We start from the raw sequence: 21,895 nt of genomic DNA, 5'->3' as shown, positions 1-21,895 counted from the left end.
GGAGGCCTTGCACTGCCACGACCATGTTGTGAGCAGTGCAGGTGCCACCCTGTCAGCACCCTGTGTGCTATGTCTGCTACTGTGTGTGACGGCATTGGTCTCAGCTCTCTAAGAAGCCGAGGCCAATGCTGCCGCACTGTTTCCACCGTGCTGACTGTCGGAAGCGTTGTAATAGGACAGTTTCCGCCGGTCTGCCTGGTGGAAACATAATATGGCGATGGTGAGGCCACTGGCTTGCCGGCCATCTCACCACTGTCGTATTGGAGTTGTTGTGGCTCAACCGCCCAACTCGTATTCAGGCCCTCTGTCTCTTTGCACAGTGTCATCTTAATGATTTTTAAGGCCCACGAAAAGACACATTGTTTTTGTGGGACCTATTTTCTGAACGTTTTATCTCAATCATGTGAACTTGAATTAGCAAAAAATGGATAGTATAATTCAAAGTTGTTCCGAACACAGGCCCCTAAAATGTGTCTTGCCAGTGACCCTAAAAATACGTAAGATGGCAACGTTGAAAATGTCACTATGAGCAAGGTTAATATCCTTACGTCAAGGGATAGTTCCAAGTCGACGTGGCTGCCCTTCAAAAGGATTGCTAGCGATTAGATACAGTTCTAAACTTGGGTACTTCCAGTAGAAAAGAGACTTTGCTTCTAGGTCTTATTGACCTTCTTCTGTTTGTGGAGGTCAGAAGTTCCTCAAGGTAAAATTGCCTGTGATCAATGCATAGAATTTTGAATTAAGGTGTGGTTGAACTTGTTGGCAGAGGGCTTATTCATAAAGGTAAACTTTCACTTTTATGTACGATTGTGATTGTTTGCTATTCACAAAGGTATTTTACTAGTAGTAACTTTACCAGTGCAGAGTCTTCACGCATAAAAACATAGAACAGCGTTATCTTTTTATACTTGGAGACTCCGCACTCGTAAAGAAAGAATAAATAAAATACCTTTGTGAAGGCAAAAAAATAATAAACTTACACTAAAGTGTAAGTTTACCTTTGTGAATCAGACCCAGAGTGTAAGAATTCCGATGCAGATTGGAGGACAGCTTTGAGTAGGCTTGTAGAAGAAAGGGGTTCACAGTCAAGTATGGCATTGCCAAAATCCAATCTGGACATGACTACTGAATGCACAGTTTTTTTATATATTCTGTTGGGATGAGGTGACAGAAGAAGCAAGTTGTTCTTTTCCATCCCACTGGGGTAAAAAGGAATATGAACAATAATACAAAGAGTTGAGCAAAAGTTACTTGCAGCCCTAGTTGTCCATCGTGTGTTTTGTCGCAGGTAAGTTGCATATTTCCATGCACATTTTGGACTCTGGAATACAATGTTTAAATAATAATGTTTTAAAACGAAAACGATAATAAAATGAATAGAAAACTTGCTTATAGAAGATAAAAAAAAGTCCCTAATATAAATATTTTTACAGTATGTTGTGCTCGAACCAGGATTACATCAATACGTTTTTAGAAAAATACAGAAAAGTGTAAATGTCCTTGCAGCCACATGTAAAATCAGTAGAAAGTGACCCTAGCCCGGCCCTTGAAAGGTCTTGTAGCTAGCATTGTATCATCATAATCAGCAGGAAGACAGGCAGTTATTTTTTGCCGCTTGGTTAGAAAGGATTCCAAACATATTTTACCTTCTCGGAAGGCTGAATGTGGTTGAAACATTTGATTTTTTAGGATTTCTTATTTTCACTCTAGTTATAGGATGTCCATTAGTTTTTAAGATGCTGTTCCTGTTAGAAGCAGTATCTCTAATATTTTCTGGGAAGTGTTTTCACCACAATGTAAAACCATTCTTATTTCAACATCACTATTGTTAGAAAGCCTTCTATTGTGACAGAGTAATCGACAGATCTCAATTCATCCAAGAGGTACTCCTATAAATCAGTAATTCTGAAGGGGGCAGTGTTTTATATTGTGCCAAAGACAGCCTGCAAATCATGTTCTCTTAACAAACGTCCCACAATGACTCCAAGGATAGGAAGTGAATACATCATGTAGACGCATACTTCCTCTTAAACCTGGAATGAAGTTCCCTCTTTTATAGAAGTCTAGGTTGGCTGACGACCTCTTCGATGGTGTTTTCATTGCATATTTGTTATTTTCACAAACGAAAATACATGGCAACTTCCACAAAGCAGCCATGTTGTAGGCTTCAAAGATCTGGCCCTGTAAAACACCACAAATGAAAAACCTCTTACTCTTGTCTCTTCTGTTATGTTCCCCATTATTCATTCCTTCATCTGCAATTTTCGTTTTTAGAATGAATGTAGGGTTCTTGACAGTGCCCTTGACTGTAACTGTATGTTTCCTGGTAGTTTTAAATTGGTTTTCAGCAGAGAAATCCTGACAACGATAAATGTGTCAAGATGCTAACACCTATGAAATATGAATTTTTGAAGTGAGGTTTCCATTATGTGAGGCCTGGACCTACTGCAGTTTAATTGTTTACAGTACACCCAAATGTCCATTGACATCCTCCATAGCACCCTCCAAGGAGGACATCTTGGTCTAAATCCTCTGTTCCGAATTTTGCAATTCAGGTAAAATAACTATCATCATTGAAAAATCACAGGTTAATGCCAGGGCCAAGGAGTTGAGTGTTGAGAGCATTGCTGAAAGTTCTGTCCCCTCCCTTGCTACACCCAACACCTCCTGAAATCAAGTTGAATTTTTGCCTTTCCATGAGCTGCTTAGAGTCCTTTGGGTACATTACTGTGTAAGGACAGTCTGTAGGAAAGGTTACACAAGCTAAAAAGAACTCCCAGAGACCTCACCACTCATTCTTTCAAACTAATCTATAGTGGGGCGTCTCTGATCATTGCTTAGACCATTCCTTGCTTCGGGTCCACCCAACCACCTTCATGTAATCTCTCACTGACACATAAAAGGGAGGGATCAATATAATTTTTTAAGAAATGCTTGGACCAGATTTGGCTGCCATACTCCGGAGGTCAAACACCAAGGGGCATATTTAAGAAAAATGGCACTGCGTCCACTGCAGCTCCTATTTTCTAGCCCCCCTGAGCACCCTCCTGCCACCACCATGTGTGTGCAGTATTTAATATACTGTGTACCATGGCACAGAGTAGGGACAATAACATTGGAATTTTTTTTACGCTATTGATGTACTTTGCAGGACTATTAGCCAAAATGTTGGTGCTAGTCCTCCAAAGTAGAAGTCCATTTTAATAAATGGTGTGCCTCCTTTTAATGGCTGCTCAGAGCAGGCATAAAAAATGCAGCTAAAAGTGACTCTGTGGAATCTCTTAGATTCCACGGTGCCATTTTTGTGGTTCCCGTAACGGGGGAACGCCGCCTTTGCATACATTATGCATGGTGCATGCACAATGTGGCACAAAGGGTTGCAAAATGATGCAATGCATGCATTGCACCACTTTGTCAATATGACATGGTAATTTCTGAATCCTAACACCACATTTGCATCAAAAAAATGATGCTAATGTCGCGCTAGAGATTTTAAAATCTGGGCCCAAGGGTGCTACCACTTCTGCAAGACCTATGTCATGACCGGTCCCACTTGATTCACTAGTGGCCATCCAGAGTTCAGCAGTGGAGCTGAAACTGAGCACTCTGGAACTGCAAGTGTACACTGGTGGCTCTACCTCTCCTAAGTTTACATTTGACTTTGCACTTCATTTGCATTTTCTCGATTCCTAAGCACTAAATGTGACTTCAGCAAGCAAATAGCTGAACATCAGGCTGCATCCTGTAACATAACAACAGGAATAAGCTTACCTGATTGGCTGTACCATCACCATACATGCTCAAACTTATCTCATTGTTACCAAAATACTTGCAAGCCAATGCAATACCAGCTCCAAGAGGTACCTAAAAATGAATCAAAAGGTTGGAAGATAGTAGGTGAACAGCTTATTCCTTATCTCATTAGGCACCACTCACATACACAATAAAAATAATGAAATTCTTTGCGCCCCAAGGTTGCTTTTGCTTGTGAGACATCTTCTTTGGCCTCTGCGGCACTGAATGGTTACTGAGCACTGTTTGTATTGTGTGCTCCGATTGAAGTTGCTCTTTCTTGGTATTTCTCTGTCTAACTGTAGCAAATGTGAGTAACCGGTGTTATCTGTAGGTCAGGTGTGGCCCATCCTTAAGGGTGGAGAGTCCCCACCCCCTCACCTCTTAGGAAAAATGAAGAGTATCAGGCTGAGCAAAGGTCAGCCTGACAGACACTGTTCTTGATCAAGCTTGGCAGCCAAGCTCTACATGCAGTAAATGTGCAGGCTCCAGGCTGCCTGAGCTGAATTTTGCTAGACTGAGGATTTTACAGCCCCGTGAGACTGACCTCCTCATTCCAGCAAAGTGCTTGGAGGTTCTTCCCCCATAGGACAAGGGAACGGGTCACTGAGAGACTCGGACTTGGGTGCTTCAGTTTTAAGCCCTGAAGTGCTGACGACCCATTGTCCATCAGTAATGCTCATCGCAGAGTGGGCTCAGCAACTCTCACAGACCTCATCCCACTCTGTGACGAGTGAAGGACTGCCACCTCCTCTCATTGGGTGACCCAAGATCAACTGCCCCCTCACATTGGCTGATCTATGGTCATGTGTGTGCATTAATGCATGTGTGCTGTGAATGAATGTGTGGGTGTGTTTGTGAATGGTGGGTTAATGTGAGCATGCTTGGGAACATATGGATGTGAGTGAGTGTGCATGTACAATGGTAACTATGGGTACAAATGTGCGTGCCTGACCCACCCACCTCCCCACCTGCTCAAATTACCAGCCACCACTGCTGTAGATTGTGGAGACAAGTTAAAATTCAAACAACATAACCGTGAATAACATCAATAAACAATGTTGCCATGCCAATTATTAAAGCTATAGCAGGACAAGTAAGGTATGCAGAAAACACAGTGATGGCAACTTATATGGCTGAAATAAGTCTCCAATGCTTTTAAAACTGCAAATTAATATAAATATAATAAGTGGCATTTATGGTCTAAATTTTGGAATTGCGTAACAGGGACCTGTGGCTAATGCTATAGTATGTAGATACTTCAGTTGCCTGCCCTTAGATTGCCTGCTATTTGTTTTCTCTTAGTCAGAAAATCTACTCGCGTGGCAGAAAGAAGTTAGCGCAGTCTGGCGCTCTGACTGATGCCATTCGCACTGAGTTTACAGCACAGGGAAACTCCTGGCGCGAACAGCACGACTTACCTAAACTCCACTGCTTGCAGAACTCCACATAGCGCAGCAGGGTTGTTTCAGCAGAATTCCAGGTAGCAGAATTCCACCCAGGCCTATATAATATTAGATGCTATAGTTCTGTCCAAGGTTTTTAGGTAGCCCCGGGTGAAAGGTGGTACAACTCGGTGAGCTTGAACCAGTGTGGCTGTGAACTTGCTTATGGCACTCTCAACCCTTTTGGAGCTTTGGTAGGTCGCCCTCCAGTTTGATAGTGGGTTTGCGGTTCTATATGTCTGACCTCTTTCTGTGAAATACACAGCCGAAAAGAAGTGATATGCTACACATTAGAATATGAATTTGTCTTTTCTGTCATTTCTGCTCTTAATTCATGCTCTCTTCTTGTTGCTTACACCATTGCTTCAGTAGAGCTCACCGTTTGTCCATACTAGGTTCTGTTAGTTGTTCTTGTGCTTCTCCTACGAATCAAGATAAGGGTTTCAACGTAATTTTTAGGCTTCAATTTCAAATTCCAAACACATTTACAACTTTTTGTTTTAATTTTCAATGTTACTTTTTCCTTTATGTATATATTTGTTATCAATCTTCATATATCATTTTATTTTGTAAACAGTTGTGGATCCCATATTTAGGTGCTGTGGACCCCCAGAAGAGATGAAGAACCTCTGATCTATATTATCAACTCAGGAATTGCGGGGAATAGGTTCTAAACACAGCGAAGCATTGTATAATGTATAAAGTTGGATAATGTAGCTATAACATCTGACATAGTTTATAGGTGGCCATGGGTACTAGGTTGGACAACTTGGTGAACTTGAACAAGTGTGGCTGTGTGCCTCACAGAAAGGGGCCAAACATATACACCCCTAAACTCACTATCAAAAAGGAAGGGGTCCGAACCAAGCCTCAAAGAGGCTCAGGGTGTGATAGGAACATTTTCAAGAGTCCTAGGGGCTCATTTACAAGCCCCAAAGCACAGAGCAGCGCAGCAAGTAACCTAGCTGCACTACCCTGCGCCACAGGGAAAGGGCAGACATGCACTGTATCTACAAGATAGAGTGCATTCCTGTCCTCTCCTCCTTCCCTGGCACACAATGGGCTGCCTAGCTCCGACCTAGGTCCCCTTGCACCATGGTGCAAGGATGTCTGTGTTGCAGACAGGATTGTTTCCATGCAAGAAGGGACACATTCCTACACTAAAACAATTGAGGGAGATTTTTTCTCTTTCTTCGTGTGCTGCAGAATGGAGCACACATAGGACGAGGAATAAATGAGGAGAAATAAAGATATTTATCTTTGTTGCACCTCCCCTGGGAAAGCATAAGATTTTGACGAAATCCCAGGTTTAAAGATTCTTGTAAATCTGGTAGTACATCAAAATCCATGGATGATGTGTGGGAACACCCACTGCAACGCCCATGGAACACCTCTCTGCCGCAGTGAAAGACAAAGCAGTGACTTGTACTCTGTCGCCTTACACTATTTCTACAAGTGGCTTTGCATGGCCTTGTAGATATGGACCTGCAGTATGCGACGCACCGACGGCGCGCAGGGCTTGTACATATGCCCCTCTTGTACGTATGCCCCCTAGTTTCCACATTTATAAGGTTTACTATGAATTCAAGTAGTAAATAGTTCTGGTGAAATGGGCACTGAGACAAGAGTAGATTAGGGTTAAGTCTGGCCTGATGTTCTTGTTTGGGGACAGGGTGAGAGGTACTCACAAGACCGATAGCACTTACTTATTCCACATGCTCACCTACTAGCACAACCTGGGAACTTGATTTTATGGTCAATGTCGAACAACAACTTTAAATTTGACTTCAAGATATGTAGAAATGGTTAGGGGTTGAGAGATCGTTTAAGTAGTTTCTGGGATTAAGGTGTCCAACTGCAGCTAATGAGACATGTTTCAAGACCTGGGGTGAAGAATTAAAACCTCTCTATTCACCTACATTTGGATGTTTCCAGACACTACCTGGGCATTTCTGGCCAGCTGGGCAACAACATGCTTGTGGCTATTGGGAGATGTAATCCATTGAGACTTCTTGTATGCAGGATTCAGGAAGGGTAGCCTTGCTTTTGGTCGACATAGTCAAGGGCATGAATTTGTCCTGTCTCTGGCCGGTTGAGTGTTCTTTCTTCTTCTGAGTCAGGGTGAAGCAGAAGGACTCTTCAAGAGTGTAGGGCTTCTTCACAGCCCTCGAAGACTAAAGTAGTAAACAGCTCCTTATCCTGGTAAAGCGTATCTATGTGCTAGTGCACAAAGATTTTCCTTGAAGTCTCGACAATTACAAAATACTAGACTTCTGTGGACCCGCTGAATCACCATTGAATACCAGGGCCTAAGTACATAAACAAGTATATATCAGACAAATCCATACAAATTTAAATATTTTAGTTCACAAAATAAAAATACATAAAAATCGAAATTGTAAGTATAATCCGAAGGTTGGATCTTTTCAAAATGTCGTTTTCTTTCTAAAAGAGGAAGCAATATGCTAGACGCTGACATTTCAATTTCTATTTTTGGCTCCTAATGCAGGCGCTCTTGTTTTTTGGCTTACACCACTGCTTCAGTTGAGGCCACCCACCAATCATCCATACTAGATTCTGTTTGCTGTCCTTGCACTGCTCCTACATATCAAGCTAAGCATTCTAGCTTCATTTAACCTCCTTATTTAGCCTTCAATTTCTCATTTTAATCACTTTTTACAGAGCCTTTTAAATTTTATATGTATATACACTTCATTAATCTGCTAATATTATTCAATTTTCTAAACATCTGAGGACACTCTGATTAGGTATTGTGTACTCCCAAGAATCTGAGGACCCCAGGTTAAGAAGCTATGACCTATAAATTAGGAAAGGAATCCATAGAATGAAAAGGCATGCAGGTTGTCATATCCACAATAGGACAAAGACAGCCTGGTATAGGACCATGTGTGTAGTCATTAGACACATTTAGCTCAGAAGTCTAACATTCCCAATAGATAAAAGGCAATTCACTGCACACAATGGAAACACAAGGATTCTAATTTTTTGGGGCCGTACAGATTTTTCAAGAGAAAGGGTAGTAGACTCACTCACCTTCAGTAGCACTAGAAATGTGCCACTGCAACTAAAAGAGCCACCAAAATGACCAGCTCCCCCCACAGGCTCTAAAGAGTGGAAATAGCTATCATTTACCATTGGTGGCAGTACCCTTTGGGTGAGCCATCTAATTGGTAAAACTTATTTTATATAGTCCAGTGTCCACACACAAAAACATGTAGCACCTTCTGTTGAATGACAATACTGCTTAGTGCAATGGTGGAATCATTTAAGAGGGTGGTAAAAAGTAGTGAAAAGGCAAGGAATAACAGATTTTACAAGCCGTCTTAGAGCATCTGTCCATTGTCCATACATTTATGCATTTGTAGAATAGCCTGAACTAAAGTCATGATTCAGAGTTAGTTGAAGTTTTCCAAGCCCTGTGCAAACCTCTATGTACATAAGTGTCGGAATTCCGATCTGAGTGGTATTTACAGCACCTTGTAATTGCCAGGAGCATTTAATAGCTCACACTTCATTACATTTCGGTAGGTCAACCCGCTATACGGTATTCACCGCGACATGTAGATTTTGGTCGGAAAGCACCAAAATCAGCATGCTATTCCCCAAAAATTCACAACAGATGCTCTTTGTCAAATCTGATCATTTCCAAACCCCGGGGAATCATCTTATAGGGAGGAGTAAATAGCATCTATTCCCACAGCCAACTCAGAATCCTGATCTAACAGTTTTGTACACTCACTGCAATTAATAGCTACAAGAAAAGGAGAACAAGAATACAGTTACAGAAAATAGTCCTATCTTTAAGGTTAAGAATGCACTGAATAATATCATGCTAACTAACTGACACATATAATATACCAGACAATATAGCATTGTTCATGATGTTTATTTTTATTACTGTCTTTCAGTTTTTCATGAAAAGTGCTAAAATAATTCACTCCATTACATGCACCTTACCTGAGCTCCCACAACACCATTGCCGCCATAGAAATTATTTCCATAGATGTGCATGGAGCCTCCTCTTCCTTTTCCACAACCTCCTTTTCTGCCTGAAATAGACAAAAAAACAGAACACGGCTAGACTTTATAGTTTAGTTCACCCACAAAGGCAACACTACCACCCATCACGTGTTATATTTTTAACAGGTTACTGTGAAAGACTTATTTTTGCCATTGATGGGTTCTGATATACTAATGATACAATAATCCAAAAGCTGAAGGCTAGTGGTTTGCAAAGGTCTCTAGAACTGCAAGATGGCAAGAGAGAACCACATTATATTTGTTATCCGATATGTATTTTTATATTAGATATTTTTGTAGCAATTAGCTTGCAAAAGCCATTTTTTCCAAAGTACAGCTAAAAATAGACACTTATTGGGATTAGATTGTTTAGGTTTTGAGTATTTTTCATCAATACAATTTGAACTATGGACAATACCGATGTCTTGGGCCTATCTGATTCTGCACCTGCAATGTTTACTGTAATTAATATGGGTTTACTGCATTTTCCACATAAATTTCATAATTTGCAGATTTTACAAAAAAGCTTAGATGAAATGTATAGAAATAATACCGCCAATGAATGTGCTGTATAATTTAACTTTTTGCCACATAATTTAGAAACTTTTCTTGCATAATTTGGTTCTCCATGCTGCGTTATTCTTGTAGCCTGGACAATAGCAAAGGTTGCAGAGTGGTTTGGTGGCTGTCATTATGATGATGAAATTCATATTTTGTAGAGAGCAGGGAAAAGTGGGTTTCACACCACTAGGTTCTAGTACAGTGTCCCGACCCCTAAAATGGCTACAGCCATATCATGGATGATGTGGAGGCAGGCAAATAGATCTCAGCCTCATGTCTGCCCGGTCTGTGGATCCTCTGCGGCATGATGTATAAAACGTTTGTGAGCATTAATTGCAGATTTAGACCAAATGACAAAAAGGTCTAACCTTCTGCAGATTTTGGTGTAAATCTGTTTAGTGGTTTGGGCTGTAGCTGTGTCTAAAGTTCCTATGGAAGATTAATGGCACCCTTGCCATGCACAGTTTTTTTTGTCAAAAATTTGACTGCAAATATTACATTAACATCAATGATATCATCAAAGATGTCATGAGTGCCGTATTTTGTGGGGCATTAGTAGTGTGTGGCGAGGGTGCAAGCTATAGTTACCTTAGGGCACCAGATATGGTTACTTGAGGTAACTATAACTGGTGAATTTCTATGGTTTCGTGCATTAAAAATGTGAGCCTAAGTATAACGTCCCTGTAACCTTTGGTTTTTAAGTGAATTTCTATGTTTTTTTTACTCTAGTTCCCAACTATAACATCCCTGTAACCTTTGCTTTTTGCAGTGAATTTCTATGTTTTTTAAAAAACATATAATAGGTGGTCATTACAACCCTGGCGGACGGTCTTAAAGCTGCGGAAATACCGCAAACAGGACGGCGGACAAAAAAAGGGAATCATGACCCTAGCGGAAACCGCCAACAAAGACAGCCACTTTAACACTCCGACCACCACGGCGGTACAGACAAGCAGCGCAGCGGTTACCACCAACAGACAGGCGGGACACAATGTACCGCCCACACTATTACAACCCGCCAATCCGCCACCTTTTCCGGGGCGGATGCACCGCGGATAAAAACACGGCGGAAACAGCTTTTGCTATGGGAAAACACTCACCTCAACACATCCCATGAGGAAGGAGGACACCATGGAGCCCGAATTACAAATCCTACCTGCCCTTGTTTTTCTGCTCCTTTACGATCAACAGCTACGTAGGCGCAGAAGATACCGGTGAGTACTGCACCTACGACACGGGGGAGGGGGGAAGGCAAAAGTTAGGGGGACACCCACCAAACACCCCCAGCCCCACCCTCGCATATCACAACATGCACACCAATGCAGTCACAAAAATCACAAGAACAACCCACAATCCCCCCGGAAGAATGAAAACACAATACGAAATTCGGGCAAACCTTGTAATGTGCCAATATACATGTCATACAAAAATATACAGATATACCTATCTCAAAATCCCTCTTATTTACATATACAATCCGAAAAGTAGTGCAGATATGTACACAACAATGTCCGTGCACCAACAGTCCAAAAAAGAATGGGCGAGGCCCACAATAGATACCTGACCAAAATCGGAGAGAACACTGCCGGGGCATCAGATAGAAACACTACAGGCACCTCAGGGGGAAGGGAAGGGGGGGCACCTCAGCCAGATGAATGCGAAGCCAGATCCACGACGGGGCTCCATGCCCATTGATGTATCCTGGGGAGTGCAAAGCCACAGTCTCTCAAGTCACTACAGTGGGTGGTTTGCCCACTGTGACATCCTGGGGAGTGCAAAGCCACAGTCTCTCAAGTCACTACAGTGGGTGGTTTGCCCACTGTGCCATCCTGGGGAGTGTAAAGCCACAGTCTCTCAAGTAGATGCAGGTCTCCACTGGTTCTGGAGGGGGACTGGTGCCCAGACTGGATGAGTCTCCACGTGAAAGTACCTGTCCTGTCACTGTCCCAGCTGCACATGGGATAAGGATGCCTGATGTGGCGGTCCATTCATTCCTAGACGGTGCATGCCCTGTTCAGCGGTGCTTTGCCATGGCGGTCTTTGCCCTGTTCAGCGGTGCTTTGCCATGGCGGTCTTTGCCCTGTTCAGCGGTGCTTTGCCATGGCGGTCTCTGCCCTGTTCAGCGGTGCTTTGCCATGGCGGTCTTTGCCCTGTTGAGCTGTTCTTTGCCATGGCGGTCTTTGCCCTGTTCAGCGGTGCTTTGCCATGGCGTTTCAGGACTGTTCAGCGGTGCTTTGCCATGGCGGTCTCTGCCCTGTTCAGCGGTGCTTTGCCATGGCGGTTCTGATACGGACATTGGGGTGTGGCATGACGTTCCATCATTGACCAGCGGGGCTGTGGCATCCTGGCCCCTCATGGGCTGTGACTCTGGCGGTGGTCTCTGGACCAGTGACGATACTTGGGCCCTCCTGGCCTGTGACTCTGGCGGTGGTCTCCTGACCAGTGACGATACTTGGGCCCTCCTGGCCTGTGACCCTGGCGGTGGTCTCCTGACCAGTGACGATACTTGGGCCCTCCTGGCCTGTGACTCTGGCGGTGGTCTCCTGACCAGTGACGATACTTGGGCTCTCCTGGCCTGTGACTCTGGCGGTGGTCTCCTGACCAGTGACGATACTTGGGCCCTCCTGGCCTGTGACTCTGGCGGTGGTCTCCTGACCAGTGACGATACTTGGGCTCTCCAGGCCTGTGACTCTGGCGGTGGTCTCTGGACCAGTGACGATACTTGGGCTCTCCTGGCCTGTGACTCTGGCGGTGGTCTCCTGACCAGTGACGATACTTGGGCCCTCCTGGCCTGTGACTCTGGCGGTGGTCTCCTGACCAGTGACGATACTTGGGCTCTCCTGGCCTGTGACTCTGGCGGTGGTCTCCTGACCAGTGACGATACTTGGGCCCTCCTGGCCTGTGACTCTGGCGGTGGTCTCCTGACCAGTGACGATACTTGGGCTCTCCTGGCCTGTGACTCTGGCGGTGGTCTCTGGACCAGTGACGATACTTGGGCTCTCCTGGCCTGTGACTCTGGCGGTGGTCTCCTGACCAGTGACGACGGTGCTGGCGGTTGTGTCTGGACCGCCGGATATGATGGCGCACTTCTCCGCCGTGACACTCACAACAGGCTGGGCAGACTTCCTCTGGACCTTCCCCACCATTGTTGGAGTTACAGCTGACTCACCAATCGCCTTCAATCCCATGTCACTTGTTGTCCCACCAGGAGTCTTAAGACGGTCCCGTCGTCCACTCTCCATTTTCTGAGCCTTTACAGGGGGTGGGCTGCCACTGCCTTGGCTCCGGGTCCTACTGCCTGCCCTGGTGGACGGTGCACTCCAAAAACCTGGAACACGCACCACTGGTACTGGAGGCTTTTTGGCTGAGGCGCTACGACAGGACTGATGAATTGAAGGGGGGGGGCAAAAAGGTCAATTTGACAGAGGGACAGTTTCTGACGAACACTGGGATGGGTAGCTGGAGGGGGTCTGGGAGTGGAGGAAGAGGAGGTGGTTGTAGGAGGTGTCACTTTAGCTGTTTTGGGTGCAGGTGCAGGTACTGGAGGCTGTCGTGAGGTGGATGGATGTTGGGTGAGTGATTGGCAGCGTTTGGGTACTTTGGGAGGGGGCGTCACAGACACATTGGGAGAGGACACAAGGGACGTGTAAATGGCAGTGGAGGTGGTGAGTGCAGGTGAGTGGCTTGTGGTGCTGGGTGTCCTGGTGCGAGTCCTAGTGCCTGTAGATGTGATGCATACAGGTGTGTGTGTAGACGAGACTGGGAGGGAGGAGGGAGAAGAGGAGGAGGGGGACACAGTGGAGACAGTGGATGTTGCTGTGTCTGTAAGTGGGTGAGGCTTGCGTGAGTGCCTGTGGTGTGTGTGGTGCCTATGTTTGCTTGAGCTACTTGTGTGTGTTGACTTGTCTGCATGCTGGTCTGTAGGTGTGCTTGGGAAGGGCTGGGGTACAGGAGATTGGGTCTGGGTGGAGGACGTTGGAGGGGGAGGCTAGACACAGGGACAATGGCTGCCATCAGTGCTGAGGCCAGAGATTGCAGGGTTCGCTGAAGGACAGCCTGACCAGAATGAATGCCCTCCAGGAATGCATTACCGTGTTGCAACTCCCTCTCTACACCCTGGATGGCATTCACAATGGTAGACTGCCCAACAGTGAGTGACCTGAGGAGGTCAATGGCCTCCTCACTGAGGGCAGCAGGGGTGACAGGGGCAGGGCCTGAGGTGCCTGGGGCGAAGGTGATGCCCACCCTCCTGGGTGAGCGGGCACGGGGCGAAGGCTGAGGGGCTGCTGGGAGGGCGGTGCTGGTAGGGGGGGTGGCGGCTGTACCTGTAGAAGTGGGGCGCACAGGTGGTGCCGCCACCACAGGGGAGCTCCCATCGGCGGACGAGTCCGTGTCGCTGGTTGGTGATCCGGTGGCCGACGTGAAGCTCCCCTCGCCCTCCGTCCCACTGGTGCATTCAGAGTCTGTGGTGTGGCCGTGCATGGCCATGTGGGATGCAGCTCCCTCGTGCTCCGGTGCCACTGTACCTCCGCCTGATGATGCTGATGTACAAAAGGACAGGGAGAGCAGGAAAAGGGGGGGAGACAGAACAAAGAGAGTTTTAGTGCATGGCATGCCGCTACCGTTGGCGGACAAGACAGACGCAGCAGCCCCCTGCATTACGCCGTTCTCCTGACCTCTGCACATGCAATTTCTGGGACATGGCCTACATGGCAATGTCGGGAATCTGCGCACATGGATGCCACAGGGGCAACTATACCTCAACTTGGCACGCTGCTGAGGTGGGGTTGAGTGCCACATGGCCTACATAACAGAGGAGCCTTGCCTACCTAACTCGCCCTGGCCTAGGGACACCCCCAGCCCACCTCCCCCACCCAGACCCCTCCACTGCACGCTAACTCCGCTGAATGAGGTTGTACTCACCCCCTTGTGTCTGCTGTGATGTCCTCAAGCGCCCATCCAACTCCGGGTAGGCCACCGATAGGATCCGGAACATCAGGGGGGTCATGGTGCGACGGGCACTCCTCCCACGTTGGGAGGCCTTCCCCAGCTGAACCTCTGCCGTCTTCTTGCTGCAGCGGCGGATGTCCTCCCATCTCTTACGGCAGTGGGTGCCCCGTCTCTGGTGGGCCCCCAGGGTCCGGACCTCCTTGGCGATGGCACGCCAAATGTCCCTCTTCTGGTGGGCGCTGACCTACATGATATGCGCAAGGAAAGAGGAACAGTCATTACCAACTGCACCGTCAATGTGAGTGGCCCCCTCCCTACTCTGGCCATGTGGCCCATTCATTCCCATGCATAAGTGTTCTATGTACTCTGCCCCCTTCCCTCTTCCACCCAGCCCTCTCCACCCAGGCCTAGCCCACACAACTTGCTCCCTGTGTACTAACCTGTTGGTCTGGAGGACCGTAGAGTAGCGTGTACTGGGGGAGGACCCCATCCACAAGTTTCTCCAACTCCTGTGCAGTGAAGGCAGGGGCCCTTTCCCCAGACGCAGCAGCCATCGTCGCTTCCAGACCGAGGTCACAGCAGCACTAGCAGTGTAGGTCCTCTCCTGTCGAAGGTCAGGTATCTAGGCCCGTATTTATACTTTTTTTAGCGCCGCATTTGCGCCGCTTTTTGACGCAAAACGGCGCAAACCTACAAAATACAATGGCATTTTGCAAGTTTGCGCCGTTTTTGCGTCAAAAAACGACGCAAATGTGGCGCAAAAAAAGTATAAATACGGGCCCTAGTGAGTGAACAGATAGAAAATGGCGGTGACGTCCGCGGCGGTGCGCATCATCATCGCCGGCGCACCTGTTCATTGGCTCCTGGGACCCATAGGGTCCAATGTTAACCAATGCAGCATTGCGCCGCGGTCTACGACCGCCTACCGTGACGGTGTGCAACGCCAGCGCAGTTACCCCACAATCCCATTGTCCCAGTTGTGAGGTCAGGCAGCCGCCATTTCAGGGGCCCACATGCCTTCATTTACTACTGTGTCACGCATAGCTAGGCCTATACTCAACACACATACAGGAAGGCTTTTTTGTTTGGTGTAGTCTTGTGTGTAACTGTGGGTACATACCTGGAGGAATATTGACAGGTTCTTCGCTGTTGTCCTTCTTAGGCACCGTCAGCTGGGACATATTAGAAGATGGCGGAATCCTCCGGTGTACCGACCGCTGGTGGACCTGTTGACAATGGAAGAAAGACATATCATCGTCACCTACCGGTTTGACCGTGGCACAATCCAGGAACTATGTACCCAGTTGGAGCCAGACCTGATGTCACCAATCCGCCATCCGATTGGAATCCCCCCTGACGTGCAGGTGCTGTCAGTGCTCCATTTCCTTGAAAGTGGGTCATTTCAGACAACAGTGGCCATGGCATCAGGGATGTCCCAGCCTATGTTTTCCAACGTGCTGTCCAGAGTATTGTCTGCCCTGCTGAAACACGTAAGGAGATACATCATTTTCCCTGAGGTTGAGGATTTGCCTACAGTGAAAGGTGACTTCTATGCCCTTGGACATATCCCCAACGTCATAGGTGCCATTGATGGGACCCATGTAGCTCTGGTCCCCCCGCAGGAGTGAACAGGTGTACAGAAACCGGAAGAGTTATCATTCGATGAATGTCCAGATGGTCTGTTTGGCAGACCAGTACATCTCGCAGGGAAATGCAATGTTCCCTGGCTCTGTGCATGACGCCTACATCCTGCGGAATAGCAGCATCCCTGATATGATGGGTCAACTCCAGAGGCACCGGGTATGGCTAATGGGGGACTCTGGTTACCCCAACCTTTCTTGGCTATTGACCCCAGTGAGGAATCCCAGGACCAGGGCAGAGGAATGGTACAATGATGCCCATGGGCGGACTAGGAGGGTAATCGAACGCACCTTCGGACTTCTTAAGGCCAGGTTCAGGTGCCTCCATATGACAGGTGGATCCCTATACTATTCACTGAAGAAGGTGTGCGACATCATCATCGCCTGCTCCATGCTCCATAATTTGGCATTGCGACGCCAGGTGCCTTTTCTGCAGGAGGATGATCCAGATGACGGTGTTGTGGCAGCTGTGGAGCCTGTGGATCCAGTGGACAGTGATGAGGATGAAGCTGAGGATGAAGGAAACGACAACAGGGAGTCAGTCATACAGCAATATTTCCAGTGACACACAGGTGAGAACATTTTCAGGTTTAACATTACATTAACTTTCACATGTCTACCTCTATCCTGTACCTACATTTCACTCACTATTTGTTAATTGAGTTGTACCCTTCCATTTCAGTTTCACAAGTGTGGTAACCTACGTGTCAACTGCTTGCATCCATCAAGGGCTTGTGATGTGTGACATTGGTATGTTAGCCTTACAATGGGTAACCCATTATGACACTGTAATTGATAATACAAAGTTCCAAATCATAGACTGACTCAAGTTTTTTTGGCTTTCAAGGGTGTTTATTTAAGTGCTAAAAAAATCAAGGAAGGTTGTAAAATGGTGATGGGTGATGGTGGAGGAATGTCCATGGCAGAGTCCAGTCTATTCGTCTCACAGGTGCACTGCCCATCTGGGCATTGGAAGTGGAGCTGGGGCAGTTCCTATCTGGACAGGGTGACAAAGTGGGACAGTGGGGGGACAATCAGGGTGGTCTTATTTCTTGGCGGGGGTCTTGCCATCTTGCTCTGTCCTGTTCCTGGATCTCAGAGACCGCTTGCGTGGTGGTTGTCCGTCTGCAGGGGATAGGGTGCTGGTGTGTTGGTCCTGGGGCGGGGCGTCCTGTCCACTAGTGCCGGCGGAGGTGGTGGGCAGTTCGTCGTCCTGGCTAGTGTCAGGGGCCCCTTGGAGTGCCACGGTGTCCCTCAAGGTCTTTTGAATGTCCGTCAGCACCCCTACGATGGTGCCCAGGGCGGAGCTGATGGTCCTGAGCTCCTCCCTGAACCCCAAATAAAGTTCGTCCTGCAGACGCAGGGTCTCCTGCAACTTGTCCAGGACCGTGGCCATCGTCTCCTGGGAGTGGTGGTATGCTCCCATGATGGAGGTTAGGGCCTCGTGGAGAGTTCGTTCCCTTGGCCTGTCCTCCCTCTGTCGCGCAGCAGCCCTCCCAGTTCCCCGGTGTTCCTGTGCCTCCGTCCCCTGGTCCGTGTGTCCACTACCACTGCCCCCAGGTCCCTGTTGTTGTTGGGGTGGTGGGTTAGCCTGGGTGCCCTGTAGTGGTGGACACACCGCTGATTGACCTGTCCTGGGTAGGGAGGTTTGGGCCCGCTGGGTGGGGGCTGTGCTGGTGTTACCAGAGGGTGGCAGCTCGGTGTTGGGCTGTGGCTGGGCAAGGGGAACCGACTGTCCTGAGGCCCACGATGGTCCGGGCTGGTCATCAGGATCCAGTGGGGCAGAGCTGCTGTCGTCACTGTGGGCCTCTTCTGGGGGTGGAGTGGTGTTGTCTGGACCCTCTGGTGTGGTGATGTTCCTTCGGGTTCCTGCAGGGGTATAGGCACATGATTATTGCATCTGTGTGTGTAATGGTGTGCAATGGTTGGGTGTGCGTGATCCCCAGTGCAGGCATTCCTGTGTGGGGGCTTTTGTGGTGATGGTTGGGGGGGTGTTCTGGGTATGTGCAGTGGGCATGCTTTAGTGAGGGGTGCCCATGCTTAGTTGTGTCATGCAGGGCTTGGTGTTGGGATGGGTGCTTGGTGTCATGGGTAGATTGGTGAGGATTTGGGGTGATAGGGGAGGGTGTGAGGGTGGGGGTGTGTGATAGCATGCATGTAGGGTGGGGGATGTGATTTTTAAGATTTGACTTACCAGTGTCCCATCCTCCACCGACTCCTCCAAGGCCATCAGGATGCAAGATGGTCAGGACTTGCTCCTCCCATGTTGTTAGTTGTGGGGGAGGAGGTGGGGGTCCGCCGCCAGTCCGCTGCACTGTGATGTTGTGCCTGGAGACCGTTGAACGCACCTTCCCCCGTAGGTCGTTCCACCTCTTCCTGATGTCCTCCCTATTTCTTGGGTGCTGTCCCACTGCGTTGACCCTGTCCACTATTCTGCACCATAGCTCCATCTTCCTGGCTATTGATGTGTGCTGTACCTGTGAGCCAAATAGCTGTGGCTCTACCCGTAGGATTTCCTCCACCATGACCCTGAGCTCCTCCTCGGAGAAGCGGGGTGTCTTTGGCATGACATGGGGTGTTATGTGTGGGGTGGTGTATGTGTTGATGAGTGTGGATGAGTGTAGTGGTATGTGGTGTTTTGTGCATGGATGTTATGTGGGTGATGGTGTTGTGTGCCTCTGTGTGTTGGGGTTGTCAATAGCTGTGCTGTCTCTGTAGCCTTCTCTCAGAATTTCTGGTTGTAGGGGTTTGTGGGTGATGTGGGTGTGTGTTTTATATAGTATTGGGTGTGTGGGAGTGGTGTGTGTATGTGTATCAGGTGTGTGTATTTCGAATTGTCCAATGTGGCGGTGTTTTGGAGATGTGTGTGTATTTTGAGCGCGGCGGTGTGTACCGCCAATGGAATACCGCGGTTGAAAGACCGCCGCGTGGATTCGTGTGTCGTAATTGCATGGGCGTGTTTCTGTTGGTGTGGAGGTGGAGGATTTGTTACCGCCAGTTTATAGCTGACCTTTGGTGTGGCGGTGTTGTGTGGGTGCCTGAATTTCGGCGGATTCCTTGATGTGTGTCATAATAGCTGTGGCGGTCTACCGCGGTCGCGGCGGTGTATTGGCAGTCTTCTGCACGGCGGTAAGTGCCTTATACCGCCAATGTTGTAATGACCCCCATAGTCATTTTCATGAATACATTTGCATTGATGGGGGGAATGGAGGTACCTATGGCTGTGCATTGTTGTTGCAAATAAATCTTCTTGCTGAAGATAAAAGCATTGTATGTGAGGCAGTATTGCAGCATCTCCATAATCATTTGTTTATGTTCTAACAACTTGATGAGCCTGTCTCTTAGAAAGTAATGGCTTGCAGGCAGCCCATCCTCATGGGTAATTGATGTGTACATTGACACCACATCTAATGTAACAATAATATACACAGGTTTCCATGGTATGCCATCTATTTTCTTGAGAAAGTCAGTGGAGTCCTTCAAGTATGATGGTAAGCTTTGAATATATGGTTGCAAAAACAATACTTTGAGGTGCTCTTGAGGCGGGATCATATGAAACTAACTATTGGTCTCCCGTGAATTATCCTTATAGCTTTTACACTTTTGGGAAGAAGTATATCATAGCCAACTTAGCATGCTCTGTGCAGAGGTAATGATATTCTTCCCAATCCAGAAGATCTTTCTCCTACCATGTTTTTAGTAACAAGTGATACTCAATTTCAATTTGTTGCATGAGATCATGGGACAAACACTTATAAAGAGGTGGATTAGCCAATTGTCACTCTGCTTCAGTTAAATAGGTTGTTTTATCCATCAGAGTGATTTTCCCCATTTAAAAGACGGCTTAATAATCAGTTAACTATTTATTTTTAGCAATGTGCTATAACTCCAGTCTTTGGAAGTAAAATTTCCTTTATCCCTCCTCATATGCCATTTCTTTCAAAGATTGTTAAGATCATCCACCACAAACTCGTGGAACAGGTCCACCTTATTACCTGCTGGGAGCTGGGGATAAAATTTGCTTTTAGGTCTCAAGCTACTTGGTACTGGCAGAGTAGTGCTGAATCCCTTTCCTCTAAAAGCTGAGATCTCCAATGTAGCTGTATCCGACACCTGTGGTGTTTCATCAGATGCCTGTAATGTTTCATCAGTTAGCTCATAAATTTCCATCAGGAGTATCATCAGTTTTAATCCTTAATATTTTACCAATGGGGCTTGATTTTTCAATCACTTATTTCGGTCTCATCTCAAAATGTTTATGCAGTTTCAATTTCCTAATGTACTTGTCTATCTCTATACTGATGTTGGAGAAGTCCACACCAGATAGAGGGCAAAATGTCAATCCTAAATTTAATATTCTTACTTGATTTGGGGTTAACTCAATGGACGAGATGTTAATCACCAATGATTTCTCATATAAGTTCATATCCTGCCCCATTAAGACTCCTTTCTTTCCTCTGCTCTTCCCCCTTCCTCTTGCCCCTCCTTTTTCTACACCTCCTTTGTCAAGGCGCTTTTGTGGTCTGCCTCTTCCCCCTTATTACGTCGTCATCTCTAGGAGACGTAGTTCCCTGTAAAAATCCCCTCTTTCGGAGGGTCCCTCGTCCACACTAGATTTAGCTTCTGAGCTGCACTCAGTTCCACTACCCACGTCAACTGCAGGCTTATCCATTTTCTTCTTCATCCTCAAGTTGTCAAACGTTTTGGCAAAAGGGTATATTCTTCTATATTGGTAATCTAATTTATTCCTGGTCAATTTCCTGGCATTTCTTTTCATTATCTCCTCATCATTTTCCAGAAGAGTTTCTTCATTTATACCAGTATTCCCTTGATCTCCGCACTTTCTTTATTTTTCTCCAACTCCTTTGTTAAGGCTTCCACCCTCGTGGTATACTGTTCCATTTTGCATTTAGCATCCTTTCTAAATGTGTTCATTAATCTTATAAAGCAACATAAAGCGTAAGCCACTAGATATCCTCTTGAATTCCAGATATTTAGAGGGCAAGGTCAGCTTTCATCAGTATTTGGATTTCATCCTTCTAGCCTATTCCAATTCTTTTATAATCTGAGCTGGTGTTCTGTTCATTTGCCCATGTCTCTCCCCCTCTGTGTTATTCTGTGCTGTATCACTGAATATTTGCATATATAAATTCACCGAAAAAAAAGGTAAAAGGGTTTTTATAATTAGGTGAAAATGTCAGTTTAAACATGCTATTTTAAACAAATAAAACCACTGAAATTCAGCCCCCCAGCACAGTGGTGTTATCAATGCTGGCATTTCAGATGGTGCAGTGATGTTATCAGTGATGTCATAGAACATGTCATGAGTAATGTAATATGTGAAGTAATTAGTAGTGCATAGCAAGGGCGCAAGAGCCATCTGTACCTTACCGGCAGAAAAAATTAAATAGTTATCAAACTCTTGGACAAAGAGCAGAATGGGGTCCTACTACAGAGTGAGTTATA

The 21,895-nt window shown here is 46.7% G+C and overlaps 1 pseudogene; it reads right to left on the bottom strand.

The window, feature by feature from the left end:
- The window catches only part of LOC138249555 (pyruvate dehydrogenase E1 component subunit alpha, somatic form, mitochondrial-like), a 176,299-nt pseudogene extending 155,432 nt beyond the window's left edge, over positions 1–20,867 (bottom strand).
- Between the last annotated feature and the right edge of the window lie 1,028 nt (positions 20,868–21,895).

This window comes from Pleurodeles waltl, chromosome 8 (genome assembly GCF_031143425.1).
Source record: "Pleurodeles waltl isolate 20211129_DDA chromosome 8, aPleWal1.hap1.20221129, whole genome shotgun sequence".
Taxonomy (NCBI): domain Eukaryota; kingdom Metazoa; phylum Chordata; class Amphibia; order Caudata; family Salamandridae; genus Pleurodeles; species Pleurodeles waltl.
This window is presented reverse-complemented; position numbering and strand designations above follow the sequence as displayed.